General features: G+C 38.0%; 1 pseudogene; it reads left to right on the top strand.

The window, feature by feature from the left end:
- The first annotated feature begins 134 nt into the window (after positions 1–134).
- The window catches only part of LOC117346141, a 60,505-nt pseudogene continuing 32,864 nt past the window's right edge, over positions 135–27,775 (top strand).

Below are 27,775 nucleotides of genomic sequence, written 5' to 3'. Positions count from 1 at the left end.
AGGACGCTGTAACAGATCTGATACGAAATCTGTAGTAAATCCAAACCCAGTCTGCCAGCCGTGGGAGGCCATCAAACCAAACTCCTAAATATATAGCAAGAAAAAACTCGGAATTGTGAAATCCCAGCTCTGTCATGGCACGGCCATCTTATGATCCTGAGATGCTGTTGCGTCCTATCTTAAGGTATGTCATTAAGGCTTCTTTTAGTTTCTTTGGAAGCAGTGCATTTTTACCAGTTTACTGATTGAATTTTTGTTCTGATTCTGGTTCTTAGTTTTGATCGGATTTCTTTACACCCTGAGGCAGCAGACGAGTGAAACGCTGGCCATCGTCGGTGTACCGATCTACTAACCTAGATAAGTGGATTGTTTATCCTCTATCTTTTGCACCGCCGCCCTGCTTTAAGTTCTCTACTACGGGGAGCCGGTCTGGAGGTTTTTTGCCAGTGAGGTGTTACGTCCAACCACCTTGGACCACCATTGTGGTGGTGGAAGGGCTCCTATCTGAGGCTTTTTCCTCCAGTTTACTGTAACTCCCCATTTTGGAACTACAGCAGTGCTGCTTTCTTTTTGTTTGTGACATCTTTTCATTTCAGTGAAAGTGTTTGTTTACAATAATAATTTCACATATCCTTATTTTGTACATCTTTTTGTGTTCCATAATTCAGGAGACCTGTCAGGCTGATAGTTTGCACCTTTTACAATGGTTGTCTGTGTGTGGTCACAAGGTGTCACGAAATAAACTGCACTGGTATAAATCTGAAGTGAAATACCTGGGTTTTGTCCTGTCTCATGGTCAGAGGAAAATCTGCACTTTCCGCACTGCTGCTGTTTTGGGTCTGCCCCGCCCAGCTACCAAGAAAGACATGCATACTTTTCTTGATATGATTAGTCACTGCCGCCAATGGATCTCTGCTTGTTCCTTCTATGACCAGATTCTGAGACAGATTCTGAGAAATGACTGCTCTTATCAGATGGACTTATGAAATGTGCTTTGGTTTCTAGCTCAAGTCTGGGTTCTCCTGCTTATGCCCACATGTTTTATCTCTTTGTTTGGGACTATTGTAACACCATGAAGGGAGAACATGGCGGTAAGTTACGCTCTGTTGCCTTTTTTTCTATAGTCACTCCTGTTCAAGTTCCCTGGCTGCATGTGCTATGGTGGTAGAGATGGTTACTCCTTTGACCCTTGGTCACCCCACTACCCTTCACACTTTTCCCGATGTCCAAGCCCTTCTTTTAAATGGGCTCCTGGGTCTCATGGGTGAATATTCTCTTCCTCTCTTTTTTCACAGCTTCAGTCCTTTGTTACCCCCCCTCTGAATTTGATGCCTGGCGTTTGGCAGGTGCCCAAAGCCGCCCTTTTGGACGGACTTTGGTGCAAAGAGGGGAAACCCTGGATACCAGTTGCTAGCTCTCCCTTATTCATTGCCCAATATCATGGTATTGGTTATCGTAGTGTTCGCTCGACATTTTAACTTCTTGCTAGTGATATTTTCATTCTTGACCTTTTTGCTCCTTGATACAGATATATATAGCTCGATAATTACAGCTGGCACGTTTGTGACTTGAAAATCAAATTGGAAAATACAATTCCTTTCTAGTGTTTTAGCTGAAATTAGGATGTTGCTAATTTAAAATGTTTTTTCCGGATGTATACATAGCCATCCCAGATCAGTTTTGGCACAGATATTTCTAATGTTTTCCACGGGTCCTCTTTATCACTGCAGAGATAGAGATGCTCCAAAGAGACATTAGCTTTATGCCTTTTTCCAAATATGAGAGGGTTATGATATACATTATTTGTAGTTTTGGTTTTTTATATCAATGTGTTTATTTGCAGAGTTAAATTCAGCCCTGCACACTTGACAGATGGAGTAATAGCTCCATGCTTAAAACTTTATGTTTTGTCTGTGTCATGTCTACTTGCTTTAGTTTAGTGGGTACCCCAGGATACATAATATTGGCCATTTCTAGAGCTCTTTTTCCACTTCTTACTAGCCTAACTGCACAATGTTCTTTTACTTTTAGCTTTTATATTCTGAATATAGTTTAGTTAAGGGTTATATGTTTAAGAAAAAGTTTTACTTTATACAGCGTTTATTTCGTGGTGTTCCCTACATATGATCCATTCAGTATCCATTTCTGAATACATTCAGTACATCAGTATGGTCTCTCTGAGGTGCATAATAGTTATATGCAGCACGCAAAAACATATCTTTTTGGATTGTTCAATTAAGAACCTTAAGTAACTGAGTATTGTCTCTCTTTTGCCATAGCTATATCAAGTAAATGAATTGGTATTGTTACATGTTGCCACATTCAGTACAGGCAACATGGTTTCTTTCTCGTTTTCTATCTCTTATTTGGATCACATTGGAGTACAGTTGCTGAATGATATTTGGAATGCTTTTCAAGCATCTCTTTTCAAGTATCTCTTTCTGTATGCACAGACATCTGGCTGCTCTCTCTTTGAGATTCTCACTGGATGACCTTTCCCCGCCCCATGGGTGGACAAACCCTCAATAGTTGAGTAGTGATTTTCCCTTGATACAGGAGGAATACGTCCAAAAGCTAATTGAAATATTAGAGCTTGTTCAAAGAAACATGTCTTGCACTTCTCCTTTCTCTCCACAGATTCCTACCCATTTTTTCCAGCCTGGTGATTGTCCAGAAGCTTTCCAAGGATCGGAAGCAGACGGATTTTCCATTTGGCCTTCCCACTACTGTGATCGCTGTGACCAGGCCTGCTGCACTCACTGAGGAGTTTCCTGTTTGGATCCACACAAGTCGCTTGAAGAGGGTTAACCTAAAACCCCAGAAGCAAGTCTTCCCTGCGCAGATTTCACCTCCTCCAGTGGAACAACATGATGATCTCATTGCAGCATTCTACCAACTTTATCATTCTCTTACTGGCAACGCAGCTGCTAGTTTTTCTCCCTGTATGGATCATTTCTAACTGGGTCTACAGGGATGATGTGTTTTGGGTCCACGACACTTTCTGCCCATACCCATCTGTAAATGACACTTCTGCTGTAAACAGCACCCCCGGCACCTCTTTGCGAACACACGTTAAGCTGGACTACTCGCTCGCAAAGGCTGTCCTTCAATTGGAATCCAGAAATACAGACAGTATACTACCTTATGGTATAATTCCAGCAGTGTGCAAGTTGCCACCTTTTCCTTTGAGTATTGTGACATTGTGGACTGTTCATCAATTGATATCCCAAGGCTGTGCCATTAGTCCTCAGAGATTCCTAAAACTAAAGACATATATATATATGTTACTGACTCACGTTGGGGAATAAGTGTGCATTCTGGGGAGCAGTAGGGTGGAATATTGATACTGACTGGGTTTATAAATCAGAAAGTACTCTGAAAAAAGTGGACCAAAATGGTAAATCATTGCTTACTTGTATGACCTTTCATATGGTTGGAAACTGTTTTAGGAAAAGTGTTCCTGCACAAATTATTAAGCTTTCTCTTACTATTGACAACCCTAGACCTACTGATGAAGGTATGTACATTATGGACATGTGGTTTAAGGGTGGGTCTAGCTATCCGACCCATCAGTTTTCTCATGGGATCTATCTACCTCCTCTAATTTTACCAATCCCCTTTGTGCACTGTGGTGTTCTAAATACCCTTTGCTGCCAGGACAGCAAAAGCTTGATATTGCTGTTACCATCTATAAGGGTAATTACACATGCCATGTTTCTAATCTGACACAGGGTAGTTTTGTAGGTAATTTACCCCCAGGTTATTGTTCTGTCTTGGCTCATAGGTATGCCCCATTGTTGCTGCATCAGATTTGATATTTACTGGCTTTATGGAGACTTTTGGCTCCCTGTTAAGCTACCCAGCCAGTGGATAGGCCAGTGCACTTTAGCTAAGGTTATCATGCTTCTGCATATTCTTTCTGAAAGGCATCCTTCCTATTCACATGGTTTTTCCTCTTTTCTGTCTCGATATAAATCTGATCACATGTATACATAGATGCTATAGGGGTCCCAAGAGGGGTCCCAGATGAATTTAAGGCCCGAGCTCAGGTTAAGGCTGGGTTTGAGTTCCTTATTCCCTTTATTACTATTAATAAGAATGTTGATTGGATTAATTAAATTTATTATAATCAGTAACGCTTTGTGAACTATTCTAGGGATGCCTTGCAAGATATTACTGATCAATTAGGCTCCACTTCTCAGATGGTTTTCAAAATCGTGTGGCCCTAGATATGATTCTAGCTAAGAATTCTGTAAAATTCTCCCCAGTATTTTATGCTGTTGTACTTTTCTTTCTGACAATATAGGTCCTACTATGGACATTCAGAAATTAGCAGACCTCTTTGCTGAGCTCAAATGTAACTCTGATTTATCTAATTCTTGGGATCAGCACTTTAGTTGAATGCAGGGTTGGGTAAAAGACCTTTTTATTGTTATAATCTCTATTATTATCTGCACTCTTGTTTTTGACTGCTCATGTACTATGTTATTCATATTACAGCTCCTAAAAAAAACCCTCCTCGAGAGACATATCTAGAGTATGACTCCCTTCCAGCTCATGCTGTGTATTTATGATGTCATTTTCATGACGTAAGAGGGGATTGAAGGAACACGTATCATGAACCTTGGTAATTTTCCTTAGGCATTTGTTGTTTAAAGCTGTAAAGCCAGGCCCTGTTTGTCTTTCCTTCTTTGAAGAGAGTACAAGGACATTTATGTTTGAACAGAGATGTTTTTAACTTGTTGTGAAGTGAATTCAATTGTTTTTATAAGCCGTATTTGCAAACAGATTTAGTTAAGAGGTTTTGCTGGTCAAGGTTTTTCTGACCTTTTGGACTCCAGTCTCCAGATAAAAAAAATGCTGATGTCTTTAAAGTTTCATGTGACCTGTGTCCATAAATGGTTTGTGTTTACGTCACATGCTGACAACACTGATTCATGTAAAAGATATAAAAGGAATGTGAATCTCATAATAAAATTGGACATGTTTTGGAGATCATTTCTTGCCTCTACAATATGTGCACCTGACTTCCAAATGGCAGAGAAAGTATGTGGCAGGAATTGGGACGTACGTACAAAAGAGGTGCTGGAAGGGCTCACAATCTAATGGCTGCTTCAATGGGGAAATTAGCTCATGGCCATTATAAAAAAATTAAAAAAAGCTGAATTTTCCTGGCAGTGTTAAAAGTGGCTTCAGCACACCAGAAAGACCTGTATCAGGGCTACTGCAGAATTCTTTTTCACACTGCATGGTAAAAGAGCCCATAGTTTGGAGTTTTTTATTTGTATTCTGATATTCTATTAAAAAAATAAATACACAAAAAAATGTTAATTTTTGGAAATATTTCAGGTACACTGTTATGAAATTATGATCTTAATGTCATTACAGTTTTTATTCACTTCATATCTATAACTTCTTGGCCTTTGTTTTTGCGGTGGAAGAAATTAACAACAGCTCAGAACTCTTACCCAACATCATTCTGGGGCTCCATATTAAAGATTCATTAATGTATACAAGGAATATAATTGAATCAGCCTTTAAAATTTTGGCAAGACAGAGCACAATAGTAAATTTCAAGTGTAATTCATCTCGCATAGTGGCTGCCATAATTGAAGGCTTTTCGGATGAGGAAACATATGGATTCTATAACATCTTCCAGATAAATAAATACCCACAGGTCAGAAAGATTCTTAATCTTACTTTACATTCTACCCCTTATCCTATATAGTCCATCCTTACATACATAAATCCTCTTCAAAATGAATTCATCTGTATCATGCTGCCAAAATGCAGCATGATACAGTAGTTGCAGGAAGAACAATTGAGACTCCTGCTCCTAAAATATGTGAATCAAATCTGAATAGAAAGAGGTCTGTGCTGAGGAAGTGGCCCAACTAGATTTAAGCTTGAGTTTTATGGAGGGAAGTATAATATTCTAAGTTAGGGAGGAGCTTGTCCTTTTCTTCCTGGAGCTGGTCTATCAAGAATATGTAGATTATTAGCTTTACGTTTAGCCAAGGCTCTCCCTTATATTATTGGTATCCACTAAACAGGGTTCGTTGCTCATAGACATTCTTCAAATAATACTAGATTGGCCTTTCATATGCTAAATTTGACAAAAGGAATGGATGATCCAGCCTTTTTTTTATCCTTAGATGCAGAGAAGGCTTTTGATCGAGTAGAATGGTCCTTTATGTATCAGGCTATGGAATGGTTTGGTATTGGTTTTGGCTTTATACAAATGATTCAAACCTTGTATAGCTCCCCTTCTGCCAGATTATATATAAATAATACTTTTTCAGAGTAGTTTTTCTTGGAGAGGGGAGTTAGGCAAGGGTTCCCATTATCTCCTTTGCTGTTTGATATTGTTTTGAAACCTCTGTTATTGGCTATTAAACAAGCAGAGGAGATTTGTGGTATTCCTTATGCAGGTCGGGAATATAAAGTCTCTGTATATGCAGATGATATTTTGCTTCATTTGAAAAATCCTGAAACTACCATTCCACGTTTACTTGAACTGATTAACAGATTTGGGAAATTCTCTGGTTACAAAATAAACTGGAGTAAATCTGAGGTTCTTCCATTAAATGTACATTGTGTAAAAGGATTATTTGAGGAGTTTCATTTTATTTGGAAAGAAGATGGTATAAAATATTTAAGGATATGGATAAAAATACATTGGAAGAAACAATGAAAATAAATGAAAAATCTTTAATATTAAAGGTCACGGAAATGTGTGAGCAATGGAACCCTTTACATTTGTCTTGGTGGGAGAGAGTTCAAATGGTCAAAATGATGATCTTGCCAATAATTTGTTACCAAATGGGAATGTTACCAGTTTATTTTCAAAGGTCCTTTTATAAAAAGTTAAATAGTATATTGGTGAAATTTATTTGGCTTGGGAAACATGCAAGAATAGCTTTAGTATCTTTACAAAAACCAATTGCAGAGGATGGGGTAAATTTTCCCAATTTTTATAGGTATCATCAAGCCTATATAATGCATCAAGGTATGTATTGGATCCTCCCTGAGCTCTTGGAACATCAGCCAGATTGGTTATATCTTGTATGGAAGATCATGTCCCCCATGTGACTATCTCATATATTAAATATCAGAATACCAAGCTATTCCAAGGATAATGTAATTTTATTGGACAAGTGGAAAACAATTAAATTTATAGATAAATTAACAGATGTTCCTATAATGAAATCAACTTTGCAGTCCTTATGGTTAAACTCTAAGATTCAAATAGGCAGTGCTGGGATCGCTTGGAAGAATTGGATGAAGACAGTTATTAGGACATTAGATGATGTTATGTCTAATGGAAAATTGCTTGATTTTTCACAACTGCAACAATTATTTGGCATTTTAAAGTCTCAACAATATAGGTGGTTGCAGATGGGTTCTCTGAATGGAAAAATTTAAAAACTTATTATAGCTTGCAGATCCTTTGCTACCAAACAGATCTAGAAGGACATCAGGCTGCCCAGTGGTACAAATTGATTTCTGAATTTTTAAATAAGAAGCCAAAAAATAGTCTTAGAAACATTTGGAGTATTGAGATAAAACAGTATATTTCTGTGTTTTGGTGGCCACAAATTTGGACTTGGAGATTGAAGTGCACAACGTCAGCATCTATGAGACAAACATGGTTATTTTCTATTGCATAGGATTTTCTGGACCTCAGTTTGTTTAAATAAAATAGATAGCTCTAAGTCTAATAGATGCTGGCATTGTCATATTAATGTTATATTTTTGTCCTTTGATATTTATATTTTGGAAGTCAATATGGGGACAAATAAATTTTGTTTTTGAATCAAATGTTCTACTAACATATGAAGCCATAATATCTGGAACAATACTACATGTTAAACCAACTTTAGACAAATATAAGAGCCATCTTTTTATGATCATGACAGGTATAGCTATCCAATTGATCACAAGTAACTGGAAAAACCATGACAGACTAAATTACACTTTTTGGTGGGTGAATGTCTGTACTACATACAGATTTGAAAGAATGAACGCAGAATGTAGGGGATTTAGTAGTGCATTTAATAAAGTATGGAGCCCATTGACTACATTTGTAAAATTATAATAATATTTATTTTTCTTTTTTCTTCTGCTCATTTACCTATATTCATCCAGGGTAGGTATTAGAGGGAGTAAAATAATCTTGATGGTTACACATGGGTAATTTATTTTTATCATTACATATTATATCATATGTTATGTTATTAATAAAAGTAAGAAAAATGGGAGAATTTAATAATATATAAATTACCTGTACAGTTAATAGTGCAATGAATGTAGTAAGTATTGTTCTTTTATTTGTATTGCACTGTTTTAGTTTAAAAATCAATAAAAAGAAAAAAGAAATATGTAGAACAGCCACAAGTAGGAAATCCCACCAGGAACTCACTGGAGTATCTATGAACTATGGAAGGAGGGGAAGGAGAGGAATTAGCAAATGAATGTCAGTCTGAGTAATAGCTGTCCCCTGTTGTTATATAGAAGAAAGATAGAGAATTGTTCACATGCAAAAAGTCTGACCTAAGGCCTGGTCATGGAGAGACTGGATCTTGATTCTTGTTCAGAGAAAGTATAACATAGGAGAAGCTACTGGTAACATAAGTGGTCTGTTAAAAATGTTCCAGGACTGATTTTATAAAAATATATAAAACAATCCTACAACTTATTCAATTGTGTCATCATCAGAGTTCTCCCTTTCCCTACATATACACTTTTCTTAATGTCATTTCCACTTCTGGAAATGGTCATTAAACTGATCATCAGGAATCGACAAAAGTTGCTGCATCAAATTTTGCTTTATGCCTTCAATGGTGTCAAATCACTTTCCTTTCAGTATGGATTTAAGTTTAGGAAACAAGGAGTCAGCTGAGGCCAAGTCAGGAAATTAAGGTAGATTGGGAGGAGCTGTCATTGTGATTTTTGTGCACAATTTGTGGTTGTTCTTCTAGTCATCGGTCATCAACTATGGAACAAAGTTTGCCACAACACAATGCATCCCCAACTTCTCTGTTTGAATGTTGTGGCATGAACCAATGGAGTTGCATTCCTCTGCCAGTTCTCTAACAGTTAATCACCAAGTAGTGCACAGAAGAACATTCACTTGATCAACATGATTATCATCAGTTGATGTTGATGGTCTTCCAGTTTGTGAATCATCTTCCACTGATTCATGACCACTTTTAAAGCATGAATACCATTCAAAACACCTTCCACAACTCATGACATATTCATCATAAACCACTTTCAACATTTCATATGTTTCTGTAGTTATAAGCCCCACAACAGTGCTTTGAAAGTTGTGGTTGAAAGCAGCAGTTAGGATCTGCGTATTGTAAGTAGTTGAATGAGCTTTTGCTCTTTTTCAACTTTCAGCAGGTGAGCAATTTCATTTCCCTTTTGGGTTTGGGTTTTGTGTTATAGGATAGCCTGGATTTGGCGCTAAGGCCCTGAAGCAGTGGTTACCAGCCACGAAACAATCGTCGGCCTGGCCTGTTTGTGTTCAGTGCTTTTTGCCATTAATCATTCTCGGCTATTTCTTGCTCCCAACTGCTAACTTTAAACTTGTGTGAAAGTTTGTTGCCTATGATGCTTTGGTGGAAGAGTGTGGGTACACCTCTCCGTTTGTCTGAGGCTTTTCTTTCGCTTAAGTAATAAGCTAGCTTTCTTGGCTTGTGTAGTGCTTTTGTTTTGGAGTCATTTTTCACTGATTCACAAACACTTTTGAAGCATCAATATCATTCAAAGCACCTTTCATGACTTGTTCCCCATAAGCTACTTTCAATATTTCATAAGTTTCTGTAGTGGTCTTACCCAATTTAAAAAGACCATCATGCTGTAATGCTGCTCATTGAGTTGAATATGATGAAAAATAGTCAATCAGAAGAAAACACTTTCATAAAAACTGTTATAGTTTTGAGACAAAAACAGTTATCAACAAACAGGAAAAAGGGAGTTTACTCATGAGGTTTCAAGCTTCTCAATGCCATCTAGCATGTTTCAAAGAGTATTCTGTTAGTGCCCAATTCAAATTGTCCTAGAAATTTTTGAACAGACCTTGTACAGTCCAAGGTACACATGTCACTATAACCTGCTTATATTGTATGGTAAACCCTCATTTGAAAGCTTTAGCACTCTTTCAATCTTATTTTTCAATCATCAAAGCTTCAGTACCATAACATCATAAGAACAAAAGAGTTACAATACTGGGAGAGACTGGAGGTGCAGCAAATCTAGTATCCTGTTTCCAGCAGTGGTCATCCCAGGTCACAAGTATTTGGAGAAATCCTAAAAGAGTAAAATATATTTTATGCTTCTAATCTTAGGAATATACAGTAGAATTACCCAAGTCCATCTTAATAATGGCTAATGGACTTTTATTTTAAGAAATTATTCAAACTTTAAAAAAAACCCTGCTAAGATAACTGCATTCACTTCATTCTCTGGCAACAAATTCCATATTTTAATTACATGTTGAGTGAAGAAATGTTTTTTTCCACTTTGTTCTAAATCTACCACTTAGTAGCTTCATCGTATGTCTACTAGTCCTAGTGAAGTTCAAAATAGAGTTTTAAATTTAGCCCTGTAAGGTACTGGTAGCCAATGTAGCTTTTTGAAGAAGGTTGCAATGTTTTCATGCTGCTTTCACTCTGAATTATGAATTAGTTGCAACTGATTCAAACTCTTTTTGTTTAGGCCACTGCACGGAGCATTGCAGTAGTCTTGTCATGATGCTATCAAGGTATGGACAACTCTGTTTAGACTTGTCTTTTCAATAAATGGAGAGATATTTCATAGTTGCCCAAGTTGATACAGACTATTTTTAAAGGGTGTTTGAGTTTGCAGGATCAGAGTGAGTGATTAGTCTAACAGTATTCCAAGATTCATTTCCAGTCATTTTAGCGAGAGTTCATACATACCCAAATAAATTTTGAACCCAGGTATTTGTCCCATTGTGTTAGGAACCCAAAGAATCTCTGTTTTGTGTGGGTTCAGGTAGAGTTTGTTGTTGTTTTCCCATTCCTGATTTGTGGTTAAACAGGTAGTCAGTTTACTCAAAGCTGTGGTTAGATCTCATTCAATGGGTGTGAGAAGTTGCATGTCATTGGCATGGATATAGAATTTTGAGTCCATTAACTGAAGTAGTTCAGCCAGAGGTTTAAGGTGGATATTAAATAAAACCAAACTTGAACATATAAGGAATTCAGAACTGTATAAATAAATGATTATATATATTAATATTTATTTTAACATTAAAGATGGCCGCTACAACTGACATTTAACTGATTTGGATCTGTTTGGAATTAGAAACATTTTAAAATAGGATAAAATTCTAAGTTAGAACAAAACTACCTGCTGATGTAATGGAGGTGTTCAGGAATGTGCTGACATCTGAGGAATCTAAGGGTGGAATCATAAGATATTCTGGTTCTGAAGGCTCTGCTCCACTTTTTTGCTCTAGAGCAGGGGTGTCAAAGTCGATCCTCGAGGGCCGCAATCCAGTCGGGTTTTCAGGATTTCCCCAATGGATATTCATGAGATCTATGTGCATGCACTGCTTTCAATGCATATTCATTGGGGAAATTCTGAAAACCCGACTGGATTGCGGCCCTCGAGGACCGACTTCGACACCTGTGCTCTAGAGAGTGATGCTCATCATGGTGATTTTGTTATGGGCCTCTGTCTGAAGAGGAGAGAGGGAGGAGAAACAGAGAAGGCTCAGAAAATTGTTCTAATTTGGAGCTTTGATGTCTGAGGCTTTGATGGGGCCAGGATGATTGCAGGAGATACTGTAGAGAATCTACATAAGAAGAGGTGATATGACGGATGGAAGGTGAGCAGTGCTTTGTTCCTGCTGATGTGCGGCTTTGATCCGCCCAAACTGTATCGCCCCTGCCCCTTGCCCTCTGCTCTGGTTCTTCCGGATCCGGGTTGGGAGGATGAAATATGGAAGAGATCATCACCCAGCATGGATGGACAGTCGAGTGAGAATGTTCTCCCGCTGCTGAATCGGATCCTCCGATGCCATGGTGGTGTCAACTGATACATTGTTCTAGCCTTGATTAACTTCGTAGTCGCCTGTTGCTGTGGGGGCTGTGGATGAAAGTACCTTTGGAGCCTGAGTCATGGCTTATACTGTACTTCCTACACCAGAAATCTGTGAGGTTTTCTGCGAGGTTTGTGCATTCGCTGCCTACTATAAAGAAATCATCTTTAGGTAGATACCGGCCTTTTTAGGCATGGCTGAATGCTGTTTTTAACAAGGAGGAATATGAACATATAAAGAACGTTGGCCCTGACAGAGCAACCTATGAATGATTTCTACGATGTGGAGCATGAGTGAGTTCACTGAGACTGGAGAGGTGATTTCAGAATTATAATGGATTCTTTATGGACCCTTTAGGAAAATATAGGAGTTAAACAATTGATGCTATGGAGTCCTGCATCAGACACTGGGTAGTTGAAAGGGATATAAGATTGCACTCAAATTCATGATACTGTTGTACTTTGACATTAATTTATTTTTAATTTATCAGAATATTTGTGGGTACAATTGTGAAATTCCTAGATAGTAATTTGAAATATATTTCTATACTGTTGCCATAATATTAAAAATAGGGTCCTTAATTATTCATATTAAATCACTATTTTTTTTAATAATTTTATAGATATGATGAAAACTATATATAAATTGATTCTATTTCTTAGGTAATTAATTATTTATGTGACTAACATATTTAATATATATTTATTTTTCTTATATGATTTGATAAAGCTAATATATTCTATGAAAATTTTATTATTTAAAGAAAGTTTTAGTACATCTCATGAAAAGTGTTTAAATGGAATTCGTGTAGTGTTATGATTTATCAAAATTAATAATATTAAGAAGATAAATTATCATTTTGAAAGGGAATACATAGAGAATTCTTATGTATTTAAGATAATTATATTAATTTAAAGATTACAATGAAACATTTATTTTTACACCTGGTTATGGAAATAGTTTAAAGCAGAGATTTATGAAATATACTGGAAGAGCATGGGGGCACTGCTCCGCCTCTCCCCGATCCAACAGGAGACCTCTGCCTTTGAAAAACCAGTGATTCCTGAGGCACACAGCCATTTCTCAGAGCCCAGACTGATACCTGTGGGCTTCTGGGAACACAGAGGCATCCAGAGAGGAGAAGAGCGTGGGAGCACTGCTCCGCCTCTCCCCGATCCAACAGGAGACCTTTGCCTTTGGCACACAGCCATTTCTCAGCCCCCACACCGATACTTGCGGGTTGCTGGGAACACAGAGGCATCCAGAGAGGAGAAGAGCATGGGAGCACTACTTCGCCTCTCCCCGATCCAACAGGAGACCTCTGCCTTTGAAAAACCAGCGATTCCTGAGGCACACAGCCATCCCCCAAGCCAGCAGGGAAAACTTTTCCAATTGTTAAGTATTATCATGAATTCATTCAACTATGAAGTATAATTGCTAGCTCTCAAAAAAAAAAATCATTCAACTGTAAAGTATAATTACTAGTTCTTAAAAAAAAAAAAAAATATATATATATATATATATATATATATATATATATATAATAGGCAAAAGCAAACAAAAATTGTGCTAAATACTTGTTGACTCTTATAATCTGTTAAATGCTTGCAGTTTTTCTTAATATTTGATAACTGTTGTCGATTCTTAAATAATCTGTTAAATGCCTATTGTATCTAACAGTCTATGCTAATTTGAGCACTGAATCAATAGCCGGATTATCTCAACTCCCCTTCCACTAGATCAATTTCAGAATTTTTCCAAATTTAGAAACGCTTTACTAGTTTTATTCTAATATCGTCTGTGCTGATACCTAGCACATCATTATCTAGCTGCTCCTCTATCCTTAACCTCTCACACGCCCATAGGTCCCCCAACTCTCATCATGAAGCCACCTTCTTGGCTCCTTCTCCTCCTATTCTGCTCTTCTCTCAAACTCTCCCCCTGCCTGACACCCCCTTCCACCAACCTCCTCGACCCTGCAAATGCCCGCAGTACCTGCCCTGGCCTCAGAATCCCCACGCTGATATGCCCCAAACACCACCCACCCTATAAAAACCCTCATAAAGTCGACCACGCCTCCCTAAAACCTGTCCCCGCCTCCACTCTCTCTGACCCTGCCTCTGATTCTCTCACCCCAGACCCGACACTTTATTGCAATGCCAGATCCGCTTGTAATAAGATTCAAATATTAAAGGACCTACTCGAGGATTCAGACCCCGGATTCCTATTCATCACAGAATCTTGGATCACAAAAGATGACCAATTTACTCAAAATGAACTTTGCTCCCACGGCTACCAAGGCCTCTTCTCTCCCAGAACTAACCAAAAAGAAGGCGACCTGGCTCTCCTTTTCAAATCATTCTTCGATGTCCAGCTCCTTGAAAATGGCAGCCTCTCCTCATTAGATTACATGCTAGCCTCAGTTAACGATGAGTACCACCCTCATCCACTGGGTATCCTGCTCCTATTCCACCCACCTACCCCTTGGAACAATTCCTCAGAACTCGTCTTTGAAACCATAACAAACGCCTTCCTCAAATTTCAAAGATTACTGATCATCGGAGACATCAATCTCCACCTTGATGATGTCATCAGCAAGGACGCATCCAAATTTAATAGCTTCCTCTCCTTTTAGGCTTTCCACCTCCCACTATCTCCCCTACCCACGAAAAAGGCCCCACACTAGACCTCATCAGTTTTCTGGATCTCACTACTCACAAAACCTCAACCACTGATATTCGCTGGGAAATCGTTCCCTGGTCCGATCACTTCCTAGGGCTTCTGTCTCCCAATCTTCATGTCACATTTTGGGCCCCCATCCCGCACTTCAAATTCTATTACCTTCCGTAAAAAAATCTCGAGCAATCTGTTCTGGACCAATTTTCTTGACAAATTCTCCATCCCTAAACCTGCAGAACCAGAAACAAACTGGCAAAACTGGGTCGCCCTCTCCGAGTCCACCTTCCTTTCCCTCGCCCCTCTCTCCACTAAAACCATCTCCTATTCCCACAAGGCCCTTTGGTACCTCCCATACCACAGAGAACTGAAACAGAAATGCCGAGCTCTGGAGCGAAATCCCCTAGAGACAGATACGTCTAGCGAAAGCACAGGTGGAAGAACTGGGTCAGAAACTGGCTGTCGGACAGACGCCAGAGGGTGGTGGTTAATGGAAGTCACTCAAATGAAGGAAAGGTGAGTAGTGGAGTCTCTCAGGGATCAGTGCTGGGGCCAATCCTGTTCAATATGTTTGTGAGTGACATTGCTGAAGGGATAGAAGGAAAAGTGTGCCTTTTTGCAGATGATACCAAGATTTGTAACAGAGTAGACACCGAAGAGGGAGTGGAAAAGATGAAAAAGGATCTGCAAAAGTTAGAGGAATGGTCTAATGCCTGGCAACTAAAATTCAATGCAAAGAAATGCAGAGTAATACATTTGGGGATTAATAATAGGAAGGAACCGTATATGCTGGGAGGAGAGAAGCTGATATGCACGGATGGGGAGAGGGACCTTGGGGTGATAGTGTCTGAAGATCTAAAGGTGAAAAGACAGTGTGACTAGGCAGTGGCTGCTGCCAGAAGAATTCTGCATGATAAACCCACTTTGGATAGAAATAATAGTCGCCTTTTCATGATCTTATCAGGAATAGGGGTTCAAATGATCACATCTAATTGGAAAAATCATGATAGGATTAATTTTAGTTTTTGGTGGGCAACTGTATGTGCAACATATAAATATGAAAAGATTATGGCAGAGCGTTTAGGGTTTGTTAAATCCTTTAAGGGGATTTGGGGTCCATTAACTAATTTTGTCACATTATAATTAAAGTGATTCCTTTTTCTTTATGTTAGATTCCTTTGCACATCCAGGGTGGGTGGGGGGTGGGGGGGTGTATTATTTATTTAGAGGTATAAATTTCATAATATTCTATAATATTGATGAGTATAATATAATATCATTACTGTTATAGGTTAAGAAGGGATTTAAAATTTTTATTGTAATATTTCTGATGTTAATAGTGTATTTTCATATAGTTTTGTTTTTTTTTTGATTTTTCAAATGTATACATTGTCAAGTTCAAAATATCAATAAAGAAATTAAAAAAAAAAAAAAGAAAGAGAGGTGTAGTCTGTAGAAGGAAGAAGGTGTTGATGCCCCTGTACAGGTCATTGGTAAGGCCCCACTTGGAGTATTGTGTTCAATTTTGGAGACCGTATCTGGCGAAGGACGTAAGAAGACTTGAGGCGGTCCAGAGGAGGGCAACGAAAATGATAGGAGGCTTGCATCAGAAGACATATGAGGAGATACTGAAAGCCCTGAATATGTATACCCTAGAGGAAAGGAGAGACAGGGGAGATATGATTCAGACGTTCAAATACTTGAAGGGTATTAACTTAGAACAAAATCTTTTTCAGAGAAAGGAAAATGGTAAAACCAGAGGACATAATTTGAGGTTGAGGGGTGGTAGATTCAAGAGCATGTTAGGAAATTCTACTTTACGGAGAGGGTGGTGGATGCCTAGAATGCGCTCCCGAGAGAGGTGGTGGAGAGTAAAACTGTGACTGAGTTCAAAGAAGCTTGGGATGAACACAAAGGGTCTAGAATCAGAAAATAAGATTAAATATTGAACTAAGGCCAGTACTGGGCAGACTTGCACGGTTTGTGTCTGTATATGGCCGTTTGGTGGAGGATGGGCTGGGGAGGGCTTCAATGGCTGGGAGGGTGTAGATGGGCTGGAGTAAGTCTTAACAGAGATTTCAGCAGTTGGAACCCAAGCACAGTACAGGGTAAAGCTTTGGATTCTTGCCCAGAAATAGCTAAGAAGAAAAAATTTAAAAATTTAAATTGAATCAGGTTGGGCAGACTGGATGGACCATTCGGATCTTTATCTGCCGTCATCTACTATGTTACTCCTGGAGGGTCAATATTAAATTCTACAATACTGTTCTAAAAAAAGCAAGGAAAAACTTCTACGGTGACAAAATCTCCAAATCCAAAAACCAGACCAGCACATTATTTAACATCTGGCGTTCCTTAACCTCCAAAAATGCCTCCATCCTCCCCTCCTCCCCCTCAGCCGATTCTCTGGCAAAGTTCTTCAGCGATAAGGTCTCCACCTTGAGGTGCTCCTTCCCTCCTGCAATCTCCTACAAATCTCTGATTCCAATCGACTTCAACCCTATCCTTACAGACTCCTACCCTATCCCAGCTGACAGATCCTGGTCTTCCTTCGAACTTGTTTCTGAATCCCTGGTCCATAATCTCTGCCTCAAATTGAAATCCTGCAATTGTACCTTGGATTCATTCCCCGCCTACCTTTATGGGAACACTCCCCCTCAGGCCATCTCATCTCTTACCATTCTTATAAACTCTACCCTCAATTTGGGTCTATTCTCCCCAGAAATGAGCCACATCTCCTTAACCCCATTACTGAAAAAACTTGATCTAGACCCCTCTACACCTTCCAGCTACCATCCAATAGCAAACATTCCTCTCCTTACCAAGATGCCAGAATCCATCATATCCACTCAACTATCTTCCTACCTTGAAAAATTCACCATTCTGCTACCCTACCAATACGGCTCAAAAGTTTAACTTCTCCATTCTCACAACAAGTTTGCCGTCCTTCTTCAATTCAACCTCTCTGCAGCTTTTGATGTCGTCATCATGATATCCTACTTTACCAACTCACCGAGATAGCCATTAACTCCACAGTCCTTGACTGGTTCTCGAAGTTTTTACGCTCCCGCTCCTACACAGTCAACATGAAGGGCACTTCTTCCTCCCCCTGGAACCCGATCTGTGGACCTCTCTCCCCTATCCTTTTCAACATTTATATGTCCTCCCTTAAACTCCTCCATCTCTCCCCCCCTTGAAACACTTTACACTTACGCAGGCGACATCTTTGTCCTCATTGAGACCGACCGGAACCTCACCAACCTTTCTGCGAACATATCCTCTTGTATATCGAACCTTCAATCCTGGGCCCACACTGTGCAGATGAAACTGAACGAATCCAAAACAAAACTTCTCTGGCTCGGCCCAAAATTGGACCAACTGCCCACCTCCATCCCTCTGTCCTCTGGCTCCATCCTGCATCTTGAATACTTAAGTAAAATTCTGGGAGTCATCATTGACTCTACACTTTCCTTCAATGATCACCTCAAATCTCTAATAAAAAAATGTTTCTTCAGCCTTTATATGCTGAGGAAAGTGAGAACCTGTTTCCATCAAAAACACTTTGCCGTCCTTGTCCAATCCACCATCCTTTCCAGACTGGACTATTGCAACTCTATCTACCTAAGCCTAACAAAGAAAAACCTTATCTTCGCAAAAAGCTAATTCGACCACGTCTCACCGCTTTTGTCCAAGTTCCACTGGCTTCCGATAATCTCCAGAGTCCACTTCAAATGTGCCTGTCTTACTTTCAAGATCCTACACGGCATCCTCTCCCCCTTTATTCCTCTTTCTTGGAATTCCTCTAACCCCAATTCCACTAGATCCACCCAAAAACTTTCCCTCTCTAAAAGGCATCTCCCTTGTAGAAAAACAAGGGTTTTCCCTCCCTTTTAGAATCACTGAGCTCTGGAACAACCTTACCTCCCCTCTTAGGAATCTGAGCTCCCTCCAACTCTTCCGTAAACATCTGAAAACCTGGTTATTCTCAAAAATATAACTCTTCCTCCCTCTCTGATTATTCTAGTCCTCTAAATTTCCTCTTCTTCCTTCTCTCCTCTGGAGTTCCTTTCTACCCTAACTCCTGTTAACCATGTTGAGCTTTGCGAATGTAGAGATGATGCTAAGGTTTAGTTTAGTTTAATATAATTATTCTAATCAATTATAGTATTAAAAGGAATTATATGGATTGATTAATCTCTATAATATAATGAAATAGGATGCTTAGGGGAGGGATTGGGAGGCCAGTTTGATTTTATGTCTTCAAGTTTTCATAAAATAGAAAGGGAGGGATTATGGGAGGGAATAGGGAAGGGGTTTTGGGATTATAGAAATATAATAAGAAAATAAGGGAAATTTTACAAAATAATTTAAGGGAAATGAGATATGTAAAGAAAAATTATAATAAGATAATATATTTGATATGGTTCATGTATTCAATAAATACATTTTTTAATGGAGCTTAAATTATTTTCACTAAATGTTAATGGCCTCAACCATCCAATTAAAAGGAAGAAAACACTTTTATTTTTAAAACAACAGAATGTAGATATATGTTACATTCAAGAGACTCATCTATCAGCTTTAGAGTCCAAAAAATTGGAAAGAGATTAGGTAAAATATTGTGTTGTTTTTTTTTGCCCCAGCTATAGGGAAAAAGGCAGGGGTAGCAATTTTAATTAATAAAAAATGTAATGCTTTATTTAAGTTGATTAATGCTGATCCTTCAGGAAGATGGATACATATAGACATGAAACTGGGAAATACTACCGTGGCACTTTTCAATGTATATGCACCTAATTCGAATCAAATTGAATTTTTTAAATCTCTACTACATTTGTTAATACCACTGGCTGCTTCTAATTTAGTTGTGGCAGGGGATTTTAATGCTGTTATAGATCCTTTAATAGATAAAAAAAACCTAGCAGAATTATGAAATCATTAGGATTAGATAATTTGATACAAAATTGTGATTTGAAAGATATATGGCGGATATTTCATTTTAATGATCGGGAATTTTCATTTTGCTCCCTTGTTTACAAATCATTTTCAAGAATAGACTATATATTTGTTTCAAATACATTAGTTCAACATGTTACACAAGCCTCCATAGATCCAATTATTTTGTGGGGTGTGGATTAAAATTAAAATAAGTGATCAAAATAATAGTAGACCTGTATGGAGATTTGATAATACATTGCTTGAAGAACCAAATTTCATTGAGAGAATCCAGTTAAAAATAAATGATTATTTTCAAAGTAATACGGAAGATATCTCCATGGAAATTTTATGGAATGCTTTTAAGGCAACCATGAGAGGTCAAATTATTTCATTTTCAGCATATATTAAGAAGCAAATTAAAATACAATTTTCCAATTTGAAACAAGAAATAAAGTTATTAGAATCAAAATTGGTTGAAAATGGGAATATTCTATATTACAGGCTCTCTTGAAAGTTAAAGGCAAATATAATGAGATTTCTTCTAAATTGATAAGGAAAGACTTATTCTCTCAACAAGCTTTGTATTATGGAAATTCAAATAAGGCAGGAAGATAATTGGCAAATTATCTAGAAGCAAAAAAAACAAAAAAAAAATAATAGCAGTAAAAGACGAAAAATGTAATACATTTCTCAAATTTTTATAAAGACCTGTATTCTTCTGAGCCTTATTTAGATAAAGAAAAGGATGGTTTAGAATTTTTAAAATTAATTAAGGGACCAAAAATTCCAGAGCATATAAAAGAAAGTTTAGAAAAGCCAATATCACCAAAAGAGTTGCAAACAGCGTTGAAATCCCTTAGAGTTGGATCCGCTTCAGGTGGTGATGGTTTCACAGTAGAGATTTATAAATCATTTCAAAATCTCCTTTTACCTCATCTGTTAAATTTATATCAGGTCCAACTAACTAATGGTTGTATCATAGGTACTATGGCAGAATCTGTTACTATAGTTTTGCCAAAGCCAAATAAAGATCCCACATTGGTTTCAAATTACAGGCCTATTTCCTTAATTAATGTAGATGGAAAACTTCTAGCTAAAACATTGGCTTTACGCTTAGACAAAACTCTCCCTTTTATTGTTGGTATGCACCAAACAGGATTTGTTGCTCAGAGACATTTCTCTAATAACACCAGATTGGCTTTTCACATGTTAAATTTAACAAAAGCTATGAATGATCCAGCCTTTTCTGTATCCTTAGATGCAGAGAAGGCTTTTGATTGGGTGGAGTGGGCCTTAATGTATCAAGCAATGGAATGGTTTGGTATAGGTTAAGGATTTATACAAATGATCCAAACTTTGTATAGCTTCCCTGCTGCTAGATTATGTATTAATAATTATTTCTCAGAGCATTTTAATCTGCAGAGGGGGGTTAGACAAGGCTTTCCTTTGTCTCCTTTACTTTTTAATATTGTATTAGAACCCTTGTTATTAACTATTCAGTAAGTGAAGGAGATACAGGGTATTCCTTATTCAGATCGGGAATATAAAGTTTCTGCTTATGCGGATGATATACTGCTTCATAAGAACATAAAAACATGGTCCACTGGGTCAGACCAGAGGTCCATCGCGCAGCGGCCCATCATGGACCTGTGAAGTGGTCCCTGACTATTCCTATTCCTATTCTCTACTTCTATCTGTACCCCTCAATCCCCTTATCCTTTAGGAACCTATCTTGAACCCTGTAGCATGCTCTGGCCTATCACAACCTCCGTCCACCACCCTCTGAGTAAAGAAGAACTTCCTAGCGTTTGTTCTAAACCTTTCCCCTTTCAATTTCTCTGAGTGCCCCCTTGTACTTGTGGTGCCCCACAGTCTAAAGAATCTGTCCCTGTCTACCTTCTCTATGCCATACAGGATTTTGAAGGTTTCTATCATGTCCCCTCTAATTCTCCGCTTTTCCAGGAAGAATAGCCCCAGCTTTTCCAACCTGTCAGCGTATGAAAAGTTTTCCATACCTCTTATCAATTTAGTCACTCTTCTCTGGACTCCTTCAAGTACTGCCATGTCCTTCTTGAGATACGGCGACCAGTACTGGACACAGTACTCCAGATGCGGGCGCACCATTGCACGATACAGTGGCATGATGACTTCCTTCGTCCTGGTTGTGATACCCTTTTTGATGATACCCAACATTCTGTTCACTTTCTTTGAGGCTGTCGCACACTATGCCGATGCTTTCATTGTTGTGTCCACCATCACCCCCAGGTCTCTTTCAAGGTTACCCCTAGCAATGATTCCCCCCATTTTGTAGCTGAACATCGGGTTCTTTTTCCCTACATGTATGATCTTGCATTTTTCTATGCTAAAGCTCATTTGCTACTTCTTTGCCCACTCTTCCAGCCTCGTTAGGTCCCTTTGCAGGTCTTCGCAGTCTTCCGTGGTTCTAACCCTGCTGCAGAGTTTGGTGTCATCTGCAAATTTAATAACCTCACATTTCGTCCCTGTCTCCAGGTCGTTTATAAATATATTGAACAGGAGCGGTCCCAGCACTGACCCCTGTGGAACTCTGCTCGTGACCCATTGCCAGTCTGAGTATTGTCACTTTACTCCAACCCTCTGTTTCCTGCCTGCCAACCTGAGAAATCCGGAAACAACCATTTCAAGCTTATTAGAATTGATAGAGAAATTTGGAAAATTTTCAGGGTACAAGATAAATTGGAGTAATTCAGAAGTTCTTCCACTTAATGTCCATTGTACAAAAGGATTATTTGAAACATTCCCCTTTCTATGGAAAGAGGACGGAATAAAATATTTAGGCATTTGGATAAAAAACACATTGGAAGAAACAATGAAAGTGAATGAAAAATTTTTATTACAGAAGGTAACAGAAATGTGTGAGCAATGGAAAACTTTACATCTGTCTTGGTGGGGGAGAGTCCAAACTATTAAAATGATAATTTTGCCTGTGGTTTGTTATCAAATGGGTATGTCACCGGTTTTTTTCAGGGGTCCTTTTATAAAAAGTTAAACTGTATTCTAAAAAAATTTATTTGGCTGGGTAAAAAGGCTAGAATTGCTTTAGTATCTCTACAAACAGAGGGAGGGGTAAATTTTCCCAACTTCTATAGGTATCATCAATCCTATATTATGCACCAGGGTATGTACTGGATCCTTGCCGATTTGAGCTTAAAATTCAGCCGAGAGTCCACCGCCCTGATGCAGCCTTTGCTGCAAAATTTCTTGCAGTGAAACGTCGGCGGGAGCGGACCCATGAGGACAGCAGACTTATTTTGAAATATTTCAACTTTTCAACTTACACAATCCCTGCCTAAGTTAAGTTACTGTTTTTTGATTATCTATTGGAGAAAACCAGCAGGCAGGAGGGGGAGTGAGGCCGATGAGGTTGTTTCCCTTTCTAGTGCGGCTGATAAGCTAACAGCTGGCAGCGCAAGGGGATCTGAGACCCCTCCTCTTAGAAAAAGACATTAAGCAGCTCATGCATGATTAAGTTTAGAGATCGGGTTGGTGCACTGAACACAGACCACTGATCCATATTCTAATAATTAAAGCGTATCATACAGAGAGTTATTATATTTGTAGCAGTTCTGCTCTCTGATTCCTACATATTATATATTGATATGTATTGGATCCTCCCAGAGCCTGTTGATAATATTCCAGATTGGTTTTGGTTGGAATGGCGCCTCATGTTTCCTCTGCGGTTATGCCATATACTTAGTATCAAAATGCCTAGAGTATATAAAGAAAATAGATTACTTGTAGACACATGGAAAACAATAAGATATGTGAGCAATCTAACACCTATTCCAATTAATAAATCAACAAATCAAACTATATGGCTGAACTCCAAGATTCAAATTGGCGGATATAAAGTCATCTGGAAGCATTGGATGATTGCAAGAATACGTGTATTAGAAGATGTTATTTCTAATGGTAAACTGCTTGAGTTTTCACAGTTGCAACATAAATATGGTCTTAATAATTCACAAAGTTATAGATGGTTGCAACTGAAGCAGGCTATTCAGGCGGGGATCCCTGAATGGAAAAATCTCACTAATCAATATAGTTTAGAGTTCTTATGCTTTCAGGTGGACTTCCTGGGACACCAGGCCGCACAGTGGTACAAATTAATATCTGGATTTATAAATGAAAAACCAAAAACTGGTCTTTGGGAACATTTGAAGCATTGAGATCAAGCATCAAATTACGGCGTCTCAATGGCCACAAATTTGGTCTTGGAGGATGAGATGTGCAATGTCTGCACAAACTTGTTTTTTTCTGTTACATAGAGCATTTTGGACCCCTATTCGTTTACATAAATTAGATATCTCTAAGTCTGATAGATGTTGGCACTGTAATCTTGAAGCTGGGACTTTAGATAATCTATTATTCTATTGTCTATTTATTTTGGATTTTTGGAAATCATTATGGAGCCAAATAAATAGTTTATTGGAAAATCCAGTGGCCCTATCATATGATACTATTTAATCTGGTATGTCAATGAGGACAAAGAGTCAAATATCCTCAAAAAATAATAAGCTCTTGCTAATTATGACTGGAGTCGCCATTCAACAAATTACATTTAATTGGAAGAATTAGAATAGATTAAACTTTAATTTCTGGTGGAATTCTTTATGACATATATATAAGATATTAGCCATACAGAAATGACATTTTAATAAATTCAAAGATGTTTGGGGGCCATTAACAGATTATTGTGATGAATAAACAATACTTTTCCCTTATTTACATAATTTTAACTGAGGGGGTGGGTTTTTTTTTGATCTTACATTAATTGCTTGGATTAGTAGAAAAGAATATATTATATGATATACATAATTACATATGATATGGTAAGAGTGGGGGGATAAATTTCATTAATTTAAGATGATTGTAATAGAAATTCAAGTGCTGTTTGTAAGTTTAAATGTTATTTCTGATTTCAATTGTTGTAAGTTGTAAAAATAAATAAAGAATTAAAAAAATAAGAGTATGGACCCAATGACACCCCACAGTTCACTATCCAAGGTAATGATGTGCAGTTGCTGAACAAAACTCATTGTAGTCTCTTTGACAAATAGGTTTTTAGCCATGTAAGTACTGTGCCACAAACACCTTTTTCTGTCAATCTTGTAAGCATGATATTATAATTCAGAATGTTGAAGGCTAATCTTCTGTAAAGGTCCCTGTGCAGATTTTCAAGAAGGGACACAATAACTATCTCTGTTCTCTACTGAGGTCTGAAGCCACATTGACATCCTGGTCTAGATAATTGTTCAGTTAACCAGTTATTGAATTGAATGCAGACTGTCCATTCTATAAGTTTTATCAGGAAAGGCATGTTAGAGACTGGTTGGTAGTTTTTGAGCTTGTCCTTATCAAGGGAGCTCTTTATCATCAGGAGGTGCACCACAGATCTTTTTTTGTGTTGTTGGCAGCTACCCTTCTCTAAACAAGGAGTTAATTTAATTGGCCCCTTCTATGAGGCCTATACTCACTTGTATTATTTTTTGCTGGATAGGCATTTAAAGGGCAGGTTGTAGGCCATAGCTCTTTCAGAAGGTTTTCAAGAGCCTCCTCTGTGACATGGTTGAATGAGTCCCAGATGGTTGTGCATCTTTCTTTTCCATTTCTAAAATCTAATTTGCTTTCTTAGCTGCCACCACACATTCAGCTAGGGGTTTCAATTTATCCTCAATGATGATATCTAGATACTTTTCCTGGTTGGTGAGTCTTAACATGGAAACCTGCATCACATAGCTATAGTACAGGTTCTTCTTTCCCACATACATCACTTGCACTAATCTGTATTTTCACAAGAAAGGTGCCTTGAAATATAAACCAAGTGGTGCAACCAGTTGGAAGAAATCTCAGTCCATCTTCCTGCTTCTACTTGAAATGTCCCATTTTCCCTTTACTTCAAGTATCTTCACCAAGTACATTCACTGTAAAACAAATCTACATATTTTTTAATGACTGGGTGAAGAAAATTTTCAGCTCAACCTCACACCTTGGTGTGATAAATCTCACTCTTTGGAATGGTTCATCCTTGGTATTTCTGTGAATTCAGAGACACTCCTGAGAGAGTTTTAAATAAATTTATGTACCACCCTCTTAGGAATGTCCTTGGATTTGTGTTGAAAGTGGATAGAAGAGGGTCAGTATAAGGTGATGTTGTCTATGTGTAAATGACTAAATCTCACAAAAGGAGGAGTATGTAATACCAGGTACAGAATACATCTCTTTATAGAATGATACCCAATTTTATAAAGGAGAGCCTAAAAGGAGCCTTAACACAAGAACCTCCTGCAAACTATGTGCTATTAAATTTGTGATCTGTGTGATATAAACTCTTCTCTCAGAGTGATGAAAAAGGATTATATATTCATTAATTATTTTATATTTTCCTGACAGGTTAGTTATATGTCACAGAATCTTTATATGAGTGACCCTGTTCAGTATTCTTATTTTTACCGGACTGTCCCCAATGAGTTACATTTCTGTGCTGCGATAGGCAAGCTACTGAAGTATTTTGGCTGGAAATGGGTCAGTATTTTTTCAACCAATGATGAAAGCAGTATGAGAGCTATCCAGATCCTGAAAGAAGAGATTGAACAGAATGGTGGCTGCATCGCATTCCATGAAACCTTACCTCACGGGAGAAGTATCAAAAGATCGGAATTACTGAAAAGACATAGAGTAAATAAAACATCTACTGTGAACATTTACTACTTTAATAAAGGCGATATTATATCACTAAATTATATACTGGATCTTGAAAGAAATGTGAAAAGTGGCCAGGTTTTTATCAGCATAGCTGAAGTAGAAATAACAAAAATAATTCAAAAACACTTTCAAATAAGCAACAAGTTCTTTATATTTAACCCATATAAGAAAGTTATACCAAATTTTTTAAAATTTATCCGTAAGATGAAACCTGTCTTCCTAGCAAGTGATTTCAAAGGTAAACAATGGTGAAGACCTGTGTCACAGTAGTTGCCCAAAGAAGATCAGAAGAAACTGCAAAACTACCAATAAGAACCTTACTTTCTTTCACTGTTTCAGCACAAACTTTAAGAGCAGCTACAGTGTGTACAATGCAGTGTATGCTGTGGCACACGCATTGCATGATATGATCATGTCTGGCTCAGGAAATGGCACCACATGGACTAGAGAAAATATATATACACAATATAATCTTTGCCATGGAAGGTAATTTTAGTATTTGTTACGGGAGTTCTTTATTCAAAAGAAAAAGTATCTTTGGCACAGAGTGAGAAGGGAGCTTTCACAGGAGTAGTAAAGATGACCCTTCATCATTAACCACCCTCTTCCCTCCATGATTTTGATACATAGACTCAACAATCATGATCAACCAACCACAAATATTCAAAGCAATTTAAATGACCAGGAAAAGTTCATATTCATTTAAATAACTTGTGTGGTATTATCTAAGGATATTCATTTCTTTAAACCCCATGTTTGGGTGGGGGCTTGATCTGGAATATACACAAGATGGCAACATGACCTGAGAGCCTCTGCACACCTGAGAAAATCATGGAATGTATTCACCTCAAACAAGAAAATCTTGGTGTTAATGGCATTAATTAAAATCTTCATGTATAAATTTAGGTGTAGAATTTGAGCTTAAATTTTACATGAATTGAAAAAAGGGGGCATGGAAATTAGAGATTTATAGGTAGATCATGGGCATTCCTCAAGGTGACAGACATAGGGCTCCTTTTACAAAAGTGCGCTAGGGCCTTAGTGTGTGGAATAGCATGCGCTAAATTGCCATGTGCGCTAGCTGCTACCGCCTCCAGGCGGTAGATTTTTGGCTAGCACACACTAATCCGATGCGTGCATTAAAAACACTAGTGTATCTTTGTAAAAGGAGCCCATAGTTATAGAATAAGGTGGGATCCCTGCTTAATTTAAGTATCTGTATTTGCACCGCATTTCAGATGGTATAAATTGCCACGCCTAATGATTAGTGTGGCTCCCAATTCAATATATAGAAAATGGAATCTCAAAAGTATTCAATGCCTCTGTACTTTCTGTGGAGGT

This window comes from Geotrypetes seraphini, chromosome 12 (assembly GCF_902459505.1).
Source record: "Geotrypetes seraphini chromosome 12, aGeoSer1.1, whole genome shotgun sequence".
Classification (NCBI taxonomy): Eukaryota; Metazoa; Chordata; class Amphibia; order Gymnophiona; family Dermophiidae; genus Geotrypetes; species Geotrypetes seraphini.
This window is presented reverse-complemented; position numbering and strand designations above follow the sequence as displayed.